The sequence below is a fragment of the Zonotrichia albicollis genome, chromosome 1, assembly GCF_047830755.1.
Source record: "Zonotrichia albicollis isolate bZonAlb1 chromosome 1, bZonAlb1.hap1, whole genome shotgun sequence".
NCBI classification, from domain to species: domain Eukaryota; kingdom Metazoa; phylum Chordata; class Aves; order Passeriformes; family Passerellidae; genus Zonotrichia; species Zonotrichia albicollis.
In genome coordinates this window covers 102112174-102126887 of record NC_133819.1, presented here as the reverse complement: position 1 = coordinate 102126887, position 14714 = coordinate 102112174, and the positions used below count along the sequence as shown (strand labels likewise).

The 14714-nt window shown below is 42.6% G+C and overlaps 1 long non-coding RNA gene across 1 annotated transcript; it reads right to left on the bottom strand.

Annotated features, from left to right (window-relative positions):
- Positions 1 to 2424: 2424 nt before the first annotated feature.
- Positions 2425 to 13809, bottom strand: LOC141730445 (uncharacterized). The gene is made up of 4 exons (XR_012581955.1): positions 12039 to 13809; positions 11834 to 11883; positions 3299 to 3370; positions 2425 to 2605 (listed from the first exon to the last, which is right to left on the bottom strand). It is a non-coding gene; the product is annotated as an uncharacterized LOC141730445 (long non-coding RNA).
- Positions 13810 to 14714: the final 905 nt, after the last annotated feature.

Genomic DNA, 14714 nt, shown 5'->3' with positions numbered 1-14714 from the left:
AACAAAGGGATTATTCTCGAGGCACACCGTTTTCCCAAGCCAATTCAGTCCCTGGCCACCATGAGTGGCTGACTTCAGGCACCAAAGGGGATGGCAGGGGGCAAGCAGGACAGCTCCCTTCACAGATGGTGTCACAGTATCCCCATTCAGAGTTTGCATCAAATTGCAGCCTTTAATTTATTTGACTGCAATGAATTGTATGGAGTTTGTCCTCTCTTCCTTATTTCTTGGTAGCCAAGTGAAACTTCGCTCAGCATGTGCCCAGCAGCTCGTCCTGTGAGTGCAAGCATTCATAGTGCAACACATTAGCTAAAAACTTAAATCCCCAAAATGCTCAAACACGCGGACTCCTTCCTGCCAACTGTCGTAAAATGCTTCAGCTGTTTCCCAGTGCATACATTATGGAGTACATAATGTATCCAAGATGGATGAAGATTTTCTCCCTGAACTCCAGCACAACAAAGATGCCTGTGCTGTGAAAAGTGAGTGCTTCCTCTGTAAGCAAATGGTGCTCAGCTTCCCAGAGCTGTTCCAGTTCATGCCTGCATCACTCACCAGCTCGCTGGCAGAGAACAACCTCCAGTCTGCTGGTCTGGTCTCAAAGGGTGCTTTCTGGTAGAATAAAGTGAAAATAGCTGTAAGCTCCAGGGAAATGGTCAATGCTGCAGGGGTGATCCCGCTGCAGTGTGTGTCTTGTTGAGCTTGTCAGATTTTGCAGAACAAGTCCTGGAATGTTTCAGGTGCTGAAGGAATGATATTTTCCCCTTGATTATACTAGTTTATTTCCCAGTATTGAAGAAAATATGCATGTATTGGAGCACCTACCTAGGGGCCCACAGGCAGCATTCTCCATGCTCCATCTAGAATTTGGTTCCTGTTGGCCACAGCTTTGATTAAAGGAATAAAAATATCACTTACCAGTAGCCATTCTGGTGTTGGCATTAGAGTTTTGCTGTTCCCCCAGCAGGGCTGGATCTGTTCAATGTCTGCACAGGAGATGTGCAAGGGGGATCTCTGAATACTGAAATAAGACTTAAGCCACTATATCAAATTAACACAGACCACACCTTTTTCCTGGTACCTTCCTAGAGCTGCCAAGACTGTTTAAATTATTATGTTTTTATGCTAGTAGGGAAGCTGTGTACAAATGTGCTCTGCTGCTTCAGGACTGTATTGTCAAGACTGAAAACGTAGAGAAGTCAAAATTATTGTTCCTCCAGCAGTTTCCATTTTACAGCACGTCAAAGTCAAGTCTTTCATAAAACATCTCCCCAACACCAAGGAGTGCAACAAATCATTCACCAGCAGTGGAAGGAGGAATTTCCATTTTCTTTTAATCCATCCACCAGGCATGACAATAGCACTAGAGGATGCTGCGTTTAAAATGCATGCTGTGTTCACACAGCAGAAGAACTAATTCTATTCCAAAGAGGAATACATGTTGACACTAACTCTGGATTTCCATGGAGTTTGCTCCTGAACTTTTAATTTTAGAATGCATTACAGTGGTGGGTTTGTACTTCTGTGCTTTTCATCACATTATATCTGTACAGTGAATTTAGAGTAAAATGGACATGTGTGACCTTTCTTGTCACGGAACAGGAAGATGCATGTTTCACAACATGAAGAAGATTAATTCTGTATCAGCATAGTGAATGTTACTATTTCAATGACAAAAAAAAAATCATGTGCTGTTTCCCTTGTGTACAGCTGTGAGGTCCATGCATGTCCACAAAGGTAGCACAGTGCAGCCTGGTAACAAGGCAGCCAGAGACCCACTTCATACAGGTGGTGTGGGAATTGGGAATTGATCAATGATCAGGAAGCTCTTTAATTCAGTCACTTCTATGCCATTACTGAAATCCATTACATCATACTGAATACTTCAGTACCTACCCTTATAAACAGCATTTATACATTTTTCATCATCTGCACCCTTTTATGCACACTGCTACTTCATGCTGCCTACTGCACTATACTTCTTCAGTTAGCTACTGACTTTTAGTTTTACTAAAAGCTAGGTTTTTTAGTGGATGTTCAGGGTTTTTATAATATGGTCATTAAAACTATTGTTTCCCATTTCACTGAAACAAAAGGATTCAAAATTGAGGTCTGAGTCTTCCTGCCAACACTTACCAGGATGATTTGGTGGAGTTGTACCTCTTTTCAGGAGAAATAAAATAACCAACATTTTCTCATGAAGGCAGAATTTTCTATCTGGTCACAGAGGGGAAAGCCTCCTTTCATTCAGCAATGCCCGTTTTGCAACGTGGAACATTCATCAGCTCCAAACAGGAGTGTTTTCCTCCTCCAAGCACTTACTATCAAAATCAGTGCTAATGGATATGTGACAATACAATCTGGGAAAAAATACTATTCATTTACTTAATACAGTCTTATATTTCAATATTAATTTAATGCTGGAACAATAGTATTTTATTTATAAATGCATATAAATGTATATGATAGATAAAAATTGAGTCTGGAATAAGTTTCTTTTCTACAAATTATTAATACAAAGGCTCACAAAAGACAAAAATGGATTTAAAATTTCTCAGTGTTTGTGTCTCCATCCACCTCTCACAATCAAATTCAAAGTGACAATCTGTGGAAAGAAAAGCATGTATTCAGAGATGCTTTCTAAGATAAAATATTTTGCAGACACATTCTTTGCACAGAAAAGATTATGTTAGGTATTAAAGAGGTCAGTAGGGAAGGGATAATCTTTATCACATTAAGCTGGGAACCTCTTAAAGTGTGAAAGGTCTGTGTCCTTCAGCAGTGCTTTTCTTTTAGCCAAAAATACACAATGGTGGTATTTGAATTTGAAGATATTTGAGAAAGCAGAACTGTATATGAAAATGCACTGTTGCTTTATGGGTGATGCAGCAGGACTTGGAAAATACTGTGACATTAGTGGTCACTCACAGGACCCAGAATTGGCTACATTCATGGGGGAAATCCTGGTTTATTCTACATATAAACACGTACATCCATCAGGTGATGCACAGCCAGGACTTCTGGAGACACCAAGTGATTCTGAAGTCCTGCTTCAGGTGGTCAGCATGCTTCAGGGCCACACTTAACATTTGAGACAACAAATATTTTAACAACTCTTAATGTAAAATATAGTCATTATTATACATCTATGTAGAAATTTAGAAATGTGATGTTGGTTTGTCCCTGCTTTGCGCCTGGTGTTTACTATTTGTAAAATGGACAAGACATGCAAAGTTAACAGAATATTAATACTTTACATTCACTTTTCAAACACAGAAATAAATATACAAGGGCTCACCAGTTTCCAAAGTTTAGGAGAAAAGCACTGGAGATATTTTTTTCAGATGCACTCCATCCCTGCACTATTCATCTATACATAAAAGAGCAGTGGGAGGAAGAATTAGTCTTACAAGATGCAACTTGACTTCAAAAGAGATTAAGGCTACTTAATTACACCAGGATATCCCCCACTGATCTGCTAAGTCTGTAGTAAATCTCTACCTAAGTGTACATCTGGAAATGGACAACAAAACATAAAAGTCATTAGAATTCATGTAGACCTCCTAATAATTAATATAACATTTTCTTATCCAAGACATCTTTCTGTAATTATTATATGGGAAGCTAAGAATAATTACTTTTAAATGTTTTATACAGGCAAGGGAAAAATGGATTTTACAACTAATAAACTACTCTAAATCCAGAAATCAAAGACCTTATTAACTCATCATATTAGCGTGTGCAATATCAAAGAATGCTCTCCACCCACTGATATCAGCTGAATTTAGGCTCATCTCCATCATTCAGAGATTTCATCATGGAAGTATAATTTAAAAATGCAAAAATATCCATGTTGCAGTCTTGTTTATTTTTTGCAACATGATGCTTTGTTCTTTGGAAACTGTCATTTCATCCTGTATCTTATACAAGGTAAAGAGTTTCTGGTTATTTTTTAATGAATGCTACAAATCAATGATCACAGAAATCATTAGACCAGTGTGCATGTCAGAAACATTCTCAAGTGAAGCTTTCATTTTTAGGAAAAAACCCATGCATTAGCAATATTACCATAGTAAGAAAGAAAGAAAGAAAATCTGTGTTGTTCTCTGTGTAAATAACTTTCACGCTGGACACACCTCTCAGTCTAAACAAGTTCTGTGAGCTTATGAGGTCAAATGAAACTATTTCTGCTCTGAGTCTGCCAGTTCCTGAAGAGACTGAGGGGTAAATCCAGGAGGCACAGTAGTCAAACTTCACACCCAAAAAGGATGCTCAGATGATATAAACACAAAATGACTCATGCTAGCCATAGAAGAGTAGAATTTCATTAAAACCTGCAAATTTTGCACTGTTCCTTCCTTCTCCCCACTGACACAAGTGCAAAACCCTGAGTTTCATTATGGTTATGCCTCCTTTGAATTCCACTTCCCCTTTACTCCTGTAAATCAGGCAGCTTATTTTATTAGCTAGCCTCACAAATTCAAATTCACTCCCAGGGGTTTAGCTGGCCACATCCAAGGCAAAGGTGATTTGATCTGTTTAGAAGAAAGGTCTGGAAAAAGCTACAATGAGGCTTCTCCCTGTGGGAGTTGCATGAAAGCTGAAGCTCTCCCTCTCAAACCAGACACTGCAGGTCCATGGAACCTGATGGAGAGCCCCTACAAGTGCAGTGAGAACTGGCTGATATGAGTCTGATGCCACTTTTGATTGTCTTTGAAATTATGTGATCTGGGGACATTCTTAAGCATTGGGAAACGGCAAATGTCACTCCTGTCTTCAAGGAGGACAAGAAGAAGAGCCCTGGAAACAACAGGCCAGCCAACCTCACCTCAGTCCCTGGGAAGATTTCCAGAGTAAATACTGCTGGAAACCATTTCAAAGCACATTAAGGACAAGGATGTGGCTGGGAATAGTCAGCATGGATTTATGAAAGGAAAATCATGCTTGACCAATCCAATGGCCTTCTGTGGTGTGATCTGTGCTTGGGATTGCCCCAGTCCACGTGCAGGACTGTCATGGTTTGACACTGGCACGATGCCAGTGCTCCCATGACAATACCCTCTCCCTGGTGTCTGCTGTGAGATGTGACCAGGAATAAGCAAAGCAGGCTCCTACTTAGAAATAAAGAAAACTTTATTAGCTAAACTACAAGAAAATAACTAAACTACAAGGAAAGAAAAAAAAACACAAGGAAAATGAAAACCTTACAAAAGCATTTTCCGCCTCCTCCCACCAAATTTTCCAATACAATACATTCCCCCAAATCACCAACTGTCAGTCCAGCACCACCCTTTAGAATACTCAATCTTCAGTTCATCAAGAGGAGAGGAGTCCTTCTTGTGCCCTAGGCTTCCCCTGGAAACACCATTGAGACCTCTTGTATTTCCTGTCACAGGTGGCACCGCCCAGAAATCCTGTGCCATCGTGATGTCTTCCTTCCATGCCCAGTGCTCTCACCACTGCACATGGACCAGAGCTGCTTCTTGGGTTCCCATTTTAAGGATGCTTTGTCCAGTTCCAACAAAGAGCACAGTCTCTCACATTTGGGAAACCTGCCCCCCCAGATTTCACCCCGTGGGGCTGAGGGGTCTCAAAACCAGAGATCTTCTCTTCCACTGAAGAGCGAGGGCACCAGCCACGCTCCTCACCTGTTGTCTTTGTTTGTGCACTCTTACACATAACATCACTGCACTCCCTTGGCTCTGAGCCATTGCCTCCCCCTAAATGCAATGTCTGTGTCACAGGGAAAAAAAATGGTTCAGTCTATGGCCACACATGAAAAGTCCAGGCAAAAGGCCATTCCATCATCTTTCCCCCCACTCAAGAGTCTTCTCCACTTCCCTCATGGCCCATCCCCTCTTATCTCTATCTCTCTTCCCATTCAGCTCCAGGAGGATCAGCATTTGCAAGGTTTCTATCATGCAAGAAAAGAGTTAAAAATTTCAGTCTCTGCCTGTCCCAGAGCTCCGGCACTCCCACGCTGCCCTGCCGGGCATCTTCTCGCAGCACCCCCCCTTCTCCTCCTGGGCCAGCCGCTATCAAATTCGGACACCGGCTCTCCCTCTCTCTCCTGGGCGGGGCGGGGAGGTGGTGGCTGCCCGATGTCTCTTGGTGCTCCTCCACCCTTCCATCCTCAAGGGCCTCCTCTACCCCATCTCTGTCCAGGCCCAGGCCTACCGCAGGCTGACCCTCCCCTGCCCAGCAGATCCCGCCTCTTTGCCACCAAGTCCCCAGACAGCCTCCCAGAGGTGCAGTTCTGCCTTTTAACCCCTGTGTGCCCAAAGGCGTGTCCAAATGTCCCAATGGCCACATCAGGTGCCAGTATTAAAATCTGAGCACCCATTGGTTTGACTACAGCATCCCAGAATTCCCATTTTCCGGTCAAACCACCACAAGGACCTTGCAGAGAAATAATTCATTGCCAAGCGGAATATCACAGAACAGCATAGGTGTAGCATTGTGTGTTTTATATGGGCTTTGTTGTAAAGTTGGTTATTTTTTATAAGTTAAAAATTTGGTTTCACCCTCAGTTCCCCCCATGTTCTCCCTATTAATGGTTTGTTCCTCCAGCCAGTTACCTGTCAATCATTGTAAATGTCCCCCTTTCATTTCGAGAAATTTCCATGTCAATCTTCCCTTACCTAACATGATTTGTCCCCTGGGCCTTTTCCCTCCCCTGGGCCCTTCCTATTAGTTCTGTGTGTCCCTCACTCCATCCCTGGGTTTTGTTCATTGCTCCCTCGTGCCCCCGTCCGTTACACCTTTTCCCTTTATCAGCGCCTCCCTAACGGTTTTTACCCGACACCGTCACTGGCCCCGCCTGGATCAAATAAAGCGCCTTGGCATCCAAAGGCGTGCCCACTCCTTCCTTCCTCTGCCTCAGCGCTTCGCAGTCCTGCTCTCGCCTGCATCCCCACACAGCACACGGAGCCACTACTTAGGGTTCTCGCCAAGAACCTGCGAGGGGCGGGATTCGAGGTCTCCACCGGTCCCTCTGGGAGCGGCCAGCTGGACCCGTCGGCTCCAGTGGCCACGGAAGCGAGACTGCACATAGGTAAGACTGAAAGGTCAGGGCTGAATTTTGAAAAAGGTGGTAATTTCTTTCTGAATCTCATGAAAATATTGAAACATCTTCAACGTAACTGCTGTAAGTACATTTAATCTATCTCTATCCTAAGCTATGGAAGTGGCCAGTACTATTGAACTGTGGCTAACATATTTTTCCTTTTTTGCCCCTTCCTTACATACTGAAATCTCTCCACAGCCCACTCATCCAGTGCGAGCCAAAAACCTTACTCAGATTCACCATTCTCATAAAAGCTCTTAAATATACTTTCACACAAGGTCCTCTCACCTGCTTATGACAGACAGCTGCTCCCCACCATTAAAACAAGAAGGCAACTGAAATACTGGGAAAGCACATTCCTCTTGTTTAAATCACATTATATTGTTTATCTATTTGAAATAAACTATAATTTCAAATAAGGGCATCTTTTTATATATTCATGAAGCTGCTGCTGTAGCATTTTCAGACACCATCTGATCTGCAACACTGCCAGAGAGCCACTGGTACAGTCCTCAGCCTGACACTGTGAGGCAATGAGGAGCCAGTCCTACCCCCACTGAATGAAACTGAAACATTCCCACTTACTGCAATCAAATAGGTAAGATCTGTGCTCCAGTGCTTACATTCAGTGACATCACACCTTGAAAATAGGACCTTTAAAAAGAAAACAAAAATCCAAACCCTCAAACAGAAATTAAATGCTTGATGCCATACCTAAAAACCTTTATATCTAGCAAAGCTGACATGGCTTTTGTTGAAAAGACCAGACATTTCTTCTAGCAGCAGACTGTTATCATTGCCAGTTTCTTTCAAGCAAGAGTTTCTCACTGATTATCTTTCCTCTGACCACTATCATTCCTACTGACAAATTATAGGCCTTTATCATCTTCCTGTTGGCTTGAAAAAATGAAATAGTTTCTTTTAAACAGTTTCAGTTCTGTGCATCCATCAAGAACAAGAACTCACTCAACACAGAGCCACCTGCTGACAACCAAGTATAGTCACACATTGAGTTTGAAGTATCTCTGTTTCTGGGAAAACAACATTTCTTGACACTTTTTTTTCTCTTTATCAAAAGACTTTGAGGGACAGAAGTTAAGAAGCAGGTCATTAAAAACAAACATAACTATGCAGAAGCCCTGTTGAATTTTTAAACATTTGTAAATCTGCACAGATTTGAGAGTGATTTTTTTTCTGCTTGGAGCTGTATGAAAAAATGAGAGAGGTGCATACACAGGACAGTTCCATCTCTGTTTCTTTCCTTCTCAGAGCTGTATGGAAGAAGTCTGCCAAAATCTGATGCAATTATTGATCCAGCAGCATTTGATCCCTTTCTGTTCCAGTCATCCTGAAATGTCTCTGGTGGCTGCTTCAGGCTCTCCTGTCTTCCCTCACCACCTTGCAGCTCAGGGGCTGTGGAGCTGTAACTTGCCCCAAATGGAGTCCTTCCCATACACAAAAAACCCTTTCCTGGAGACTGACTCGGGCAGCCCGGCTTGCCGACAGAGGGCAGCTCTAGGTTGGGATGGGTTTCTGTTCCCAGGATCCACTCATCCATGATGCCTCCTGGATGCAAATTGCCAGGAGCTCCCCCATCCATCCCAGTCAGCCGGCCAGAGAGAGAAACAGCCCTACCCTGCTCCTCTGGCATTGCTGATGTGCTGCAATATGGGAGCACAAGAGGAGCACCTCAAAGCCTTGCCCTACATCTCCCCTCGAGCTCTGAGAGAGGAGAGCATTGCTGATAGTGCATCTCTTTGGTTAAGCAACACACAGGCACTGCACACTCTTGTAAGAGAATGTGTGTCAGGAGGGAAAGACTAAACACAGCATCTGAGACAGAGGATTCATTATGAAGGATTGTGGGTCTGCATGTACCCACTGTAAGGAGCAAAATGTACTTTTGGCACTGACAGGGAGAGCCAGCATCACAGAAAAGCATGTGCCATGCAGAAAAGCCAATTAGATATCAATATAGTTCATGTGTGGCAACAGGGAAAGTGCTTCAGTTATATTTGTGGAAATAACATGAAATACAACCAACCTCTACAAGGCTGTGCCAGGGACAGCAAAGAGTTTGAGAACAAAATGTCAGATTGGCCTGATAAAGTGTTTCTAAAAGGAGAAACAAGTAGGCAGTCTCTGGCAGACCTCAGCAGAAAGGGACAAAGTTTTCACGAGGCACCTGCAGCCAAGAGCCCTTAGAATCCACTCTGAGCACATCCAAGCTCCCAGGTCTGTCCCAAACATAGCTTGCTCCAAGGATCTCTTCCAGGGGATGCAGCTCAGAAGGCAGACAGAGCACATATTCCATCTGTATCCCTCCCCTCAACACTTTCCCTAAAAATTGAACTTAACTGGAATAAAACTCAGAGTTGAAACAGGCTGAACTTTTACCTTGGATATGCTAATGGCAGCATATTGTGCATATAATGTCTCCCCTTGCAGTTCCCAAGAGTGGCTACATCAGCATTACTTCTTTTTTTATAAACAAACATAGAAGCCCAACCCCAAAACATTCAAAAATTTTGATTAGGCCAAAGTTAAGCTGAGACCACTGTTGAGACAGAGGCCTTGGCCAAGTGCCCACCAAAATCAATAGGAGCCTTTCTATTTACTTAATGGGCTTTGGCTGAGCTCTGAGGGAAGGGGGTGGGAAGGTGGTAGAATCTGTGCTGATTAGCCACTAACAAAGATGTGTTTGATATAATCTGCTGCCATCTGTCTTTGTTTTGCTAAACTACTCAGCTGGGCCTAAACAGAAAACCCATCAGCTGAATGAAGAATTAATTATTGAAAGAGTGATCCCTTTGCATTTCTCACCTTCTGCAAGATTTATCCCCACTGACCATGTGGGAGATTTCCCTGCATGATTACAGCAAACCACCATGGCACTGAGCCTCTGGCTGTCACATACACGTGTGTGTCAGGCAAGCTATAAAAATAAGTAAATTTCTTCAATCTCAAAGAGTTGCTGTGAGATTCCTGTTGTATCTGTTAGGAGGAATGGTTCAACAGTGACCACAAGATAAGGCTGGCAGGCCTGACACCTCCTCAACGTGTTCCAAAGTGATGAACAGCCTAATTTCTCAGGAATCACCCAGACTTACTATCAGTGCTCTAGCTTCACCATAAGTGTAAGGATGTTGTAACTTCATGCTCCAAGGTGTTGCGACCCACACTAATTGGGATTGTTGGACAGATCATCTGATGGCCAGAATCAAACCCAACAGAGTCACATCTGTGTGGGCTGGGGCTGATGGGGGAGGCACAAGCAAACCTGAGGGTGTGAGTGACAAGGACTTTGGAGCTGGGGTGGCCAGGGGCAGGAAGCTGCAGTGGTACAGTGAGACTGTTCAGGCCTGAGAGCTATTGGCCCCACAGCACAACCCATTCTCCTCCTGCAGCCTGACCCACCTCCAGGCAGTGCAAAGAGCTGCCAGAGTCTTTGGATGTTTTACAGGGATGGGTAAAGAGGCAGGCCAGCTCTTGTCAGAAGGCATTTAGATCCTAAATCTGGCTTAGACACCAAATTAGGTCTGACAGGAACTTGACTTCAGGCTTGCAGCTTCCCAAGAGTGTTTTTGTCTAAAGAGCAAAATACCTGAGTAGAATCTAAAGTAAGTCATAGCAATATTTTTCTCAGTCTGTTTTAATGTGTGATCCCTAAAAATTTCCTAGTGGAGCTGCTTTGGAAGTTTCACATGCACACAGATTATTGTGTAGCATCTGTGAATCTAGTTCCTGTTCTTGCATGCCTAAAAATGACTGCTCAAGCTCTCAGGTGAACCCATAATAGTCAAAAACACATGGATTCAAATGCAGTGGAAAGTCAGGAAAGTCACCCATTAACCTGTCTGACTATTACTGCCTTAGTCTTTGTTTTGGACAACACAAAGGTACAATAATTGTTATTTTTTAACTCTGAAAGAATGCCATGTAAGACATAAAGTTGTTCCTTGTCCAAGAAGATTTTTTAAATCTAGTTTTTTGATTCATTAGTGCAGCTACCAAAGAAGCATGAGCTCACAGTTCAATCTGAGGCCCAGTAGTTCTGGAGAGCTGCCTGGAGCCAGAAGCTCTTCAAGCCCTGCTATAGAAACCATCACATGGCTGTGCAGCTACGGGACAATTCCACAGCTGACAGCCTCTCATTTTGTGATGAAAAGCCTCATAAAAGAGAACTTCAGTGCTTGTAAAATAAAAATTCATATTTCTTCTTGAATATTTTTTTCTTCCTGTGGGGAGTATCACTAAGCAATAAGAAATTGTAAAGATATTAGAAATGAATGAACAAAAAAGTGATTTCCTCTTATTTAGAACTTATACATCTTTGGAGTTCCAACTTTGGAAATATAAAATAAAATATTTGAGATTATTCTTGGCATCATCAGAATAAATAAATAATAAGTTTCCAGTTCATTATCTTCAAAAATCTCCTGGGCAATATTTCTGTTTTTCATTACTGCTGTCACAGGGATGCCCTCCATGAGTCAGCTTTCAGCTAAATGCTGCCCATAAATATGTGCATTATTGCAAAAGGGGTAAAGAAGGCCAAAGCCTTACATTGGGATTTGAATGTCCCTTCTAGCTATGATGCCTCTAAATATAAATTTGTGTGTCAAAGTATTTCACAGCCCTGAGACACTCCTGACAGGGCAACTTTTCCTAAGTGTTCCTAAGTTGTGCCCACCCACCAACACTCTCTTGATCCTACTGTTAAAATCATTGAAAACCAAAATGAACAAAATTAAACAAAATACTCACCCATTAAATCTCAGAATGAAGAACAAGTTTTTTCTGGTCCAGATAATCCCCTGCAGTGAAAGGTTAGTTTTTAGTTCAAACAGAGCTTTTAACATCGGGATCTTTGCTGGCCACAGAACCATTTCCAGCAAATTTCAGAGGATTTTAATCAGTTCCAAAAAAAATTTCCCATCTTCTACATAGGCATGCAGAGCAGCGATATCACCTTTAGGAGGAGCCTCATCCCCTCTGTACAGCTGACAAAAACTCTTGGAGGCTCCTGCAAAGCTGTTAGAACTTTACATCACAAAATATGGTTTCACTAGCAAAGATTCTGAAAAAGATGGAAAACAACAAAAAGCAACTTCATGAAATCTATTCCATAATCTTTTCTCAAAATAATCTGCTGTATATTAACCTCTTGTGATGGATGCTTGTCTAATTTGTTCTTGAAAACTTTCAAGGATGGTGCACTATTGGTTAGCACAAATATTAATAATGAACAAGCGAATCTTTAACATAAACAGCTTGACAGAAATAAAGCAGAACCAGAGGCAGTGGAGATAGAAATCTACTGAGCAGTAAAAGCAGTTTAGAAGTAAATATTGTTATCTTGAGGACACAGTGAAGAATAGAAAGTGGTTCTGTATGGAGGGGAGAAGAAATAAATTTGCTTAGGGGTGATCACAAGAGTGCTTCTAACAGAAATCAGGATCTGATCAGACTTAACTTTGCTTAAGAAAGGCCAGAAAGTTGAATAGAAGGCCAGCTTTTACAAATTTAAGCCAACCCTTCTAATCTTGCCAACACTGCTGTAAATGTGTCTGCTCACTTCTTTCACTCCCCTCTTGGGCCAAGGAAGGCCAATGAGGTGGCACCTCATTAATCTGCATCATTAATGCGCTTTATTCTGCATTAATCTCATTCATATTATTTGTCAGAGCCTTGAGAAACAGAAGGAATGTCCAAATTGATCCTTAGTGTCTGAACTTGTCCTTTGTGTTATTTGACCACTGGCCCAAGAAATGTCATTGTCTAATTGACTTCACATCTTCAGTCAGCAATTGAGCCCAGCACTTACCAGTCACCTTAGAGGTGAAATGTTTTTTAATGGACAACCTAATTCTCCTTTCCTACAGGTTAAGCCCCTGTAGGCACAAAAAAAATATTATTCCATTCCTTCTTCAGAGACTTCTCTAAAATAATTGAAGTCCATGATTGGTATCTCCACCCAATCTTCCCAATTCCTAAACTACATAGCCCATATACCATGTTTTTCTGCATGTCAGATCATTCCCACTTTGCTCTGAGTTTGTTCCAATCTGACATTATTTTCTCAAAGGGCAATAAGGAAAACCTGGCTTGATACTGCAAGCTCATCAGTGTGAAGTTGCACACAGAACTATTTTGAGTGCCTCCTCCTCCCTGTTAAACATGCCAGATGCAAACCTTTTTCCATAGCAATATGACCCCTGTGAGGAGTTACTTAACCAAACTTGTTTGACCTGAACTGCAGTGGAAAAGTAACACCTGTGGAGGCAGTCACTGCACTCAGCAAGGGGACAGTAAATGAGTAATTTAGCAAGAGGGATTAGCATCCTTATTAACTCCACCTGTAGTATTCACTTCCTTCAGTATCAGCCATGTACTTTGTCCCCTGTACAATTAGTATTTTCAGTGATGTGACTGAAGCAAATGTTGTTAAGTTTTCTGGCCTCCTCACCTCAGCCTGCAGTTTGTTTTCTCTCCCTGTAAAAGAGTGGAAAGAGTCTACCTCTACCTCTTACAGCTATTATCTTCATACTGGGTGTTGTCTTGTCACATCAGTTTTTAATGACCTCTCATTTGATTGCCCTGGCCTGCCAGTTTTGGCACCTGCTCCTGGTTTGTATTCCTCCTCAGCAGGCTTTGTGCAAATCCCATCTGTGTCCTGTCTTGCTACTGTTCAAAGACACTTCTTTCTCAGGAGCCCAGCTGCTAGGTCAGTGACTTGACCCCTCTGATGGTTTTACTGCTCCTTGCAGTAAAGGGAAAAAGAGAAAAAAAAAGGAGAAAGGCGTATTTGTGCAGTTTGTAAAACTACAGGCAATACCCTTCTCTCCTCCTCAGATGAGGACAGTCTTTAAAAGGACATGTTTTTCCTGTTACTCTTGTACATCTATGTTTGCATTAGTTAGGCATCTGTGTTTGCATTAGTTACAACAACTAATGCAAATTGAAGCACTAATGCTGCTGGAGGAGCTTGTCCTTGCAGAGCACAGAGCTGTGGCAGGCCTGGCATGTCCCCTGGGGGCTGCTGAGCAGTGGCTGTGCTGGTTGGAATTCTCTGCAGAGAACTTTGGGGACAGCCAGGTAACCAGAGAAAAACTGAGCTTCTGCAAGACCAAAATGTCCACCTCCTCCAGACATCTGTATCCCAGCCTGTTCAGAAAAATCCCTAAAGTTATGCAGTTTCCATAAGATTTCTCAGGGCCACTCTCCCTTCCATTCCACAGACTGGGGAGGAGACAGACCACCTGACAAAACACCTTCTTCCTTTTCTCCCTCCACAGCAGGAAAAGCTGCAGTGTACACACAAGTTTGTGACAGTGGACAAACTGTTGCCAAGAACTCCTTAAAAATGCATCACTTTTCAAACTCAACATCAGCTGTGCCCCACAATCCACCACAAGATACAGATCCAGGGGAAAACTGGCTGTTTGGAGTGCAGTGCTCAAGAATTATGTACTGCCCCTCACTGCCTGCTCTCTCTGACATGTTGTCAGGGACTAATTGCAGAAGAGTAACAAAACTAAATGCCATAGGAAACAAGGGGGTAAAGGGGTTAACATATGAGAAGGATTCCTACAACACCTGCAAGACCAAGCAGCTTGAGGAAGGAGAGATAAAAGTCTGGCCTCAC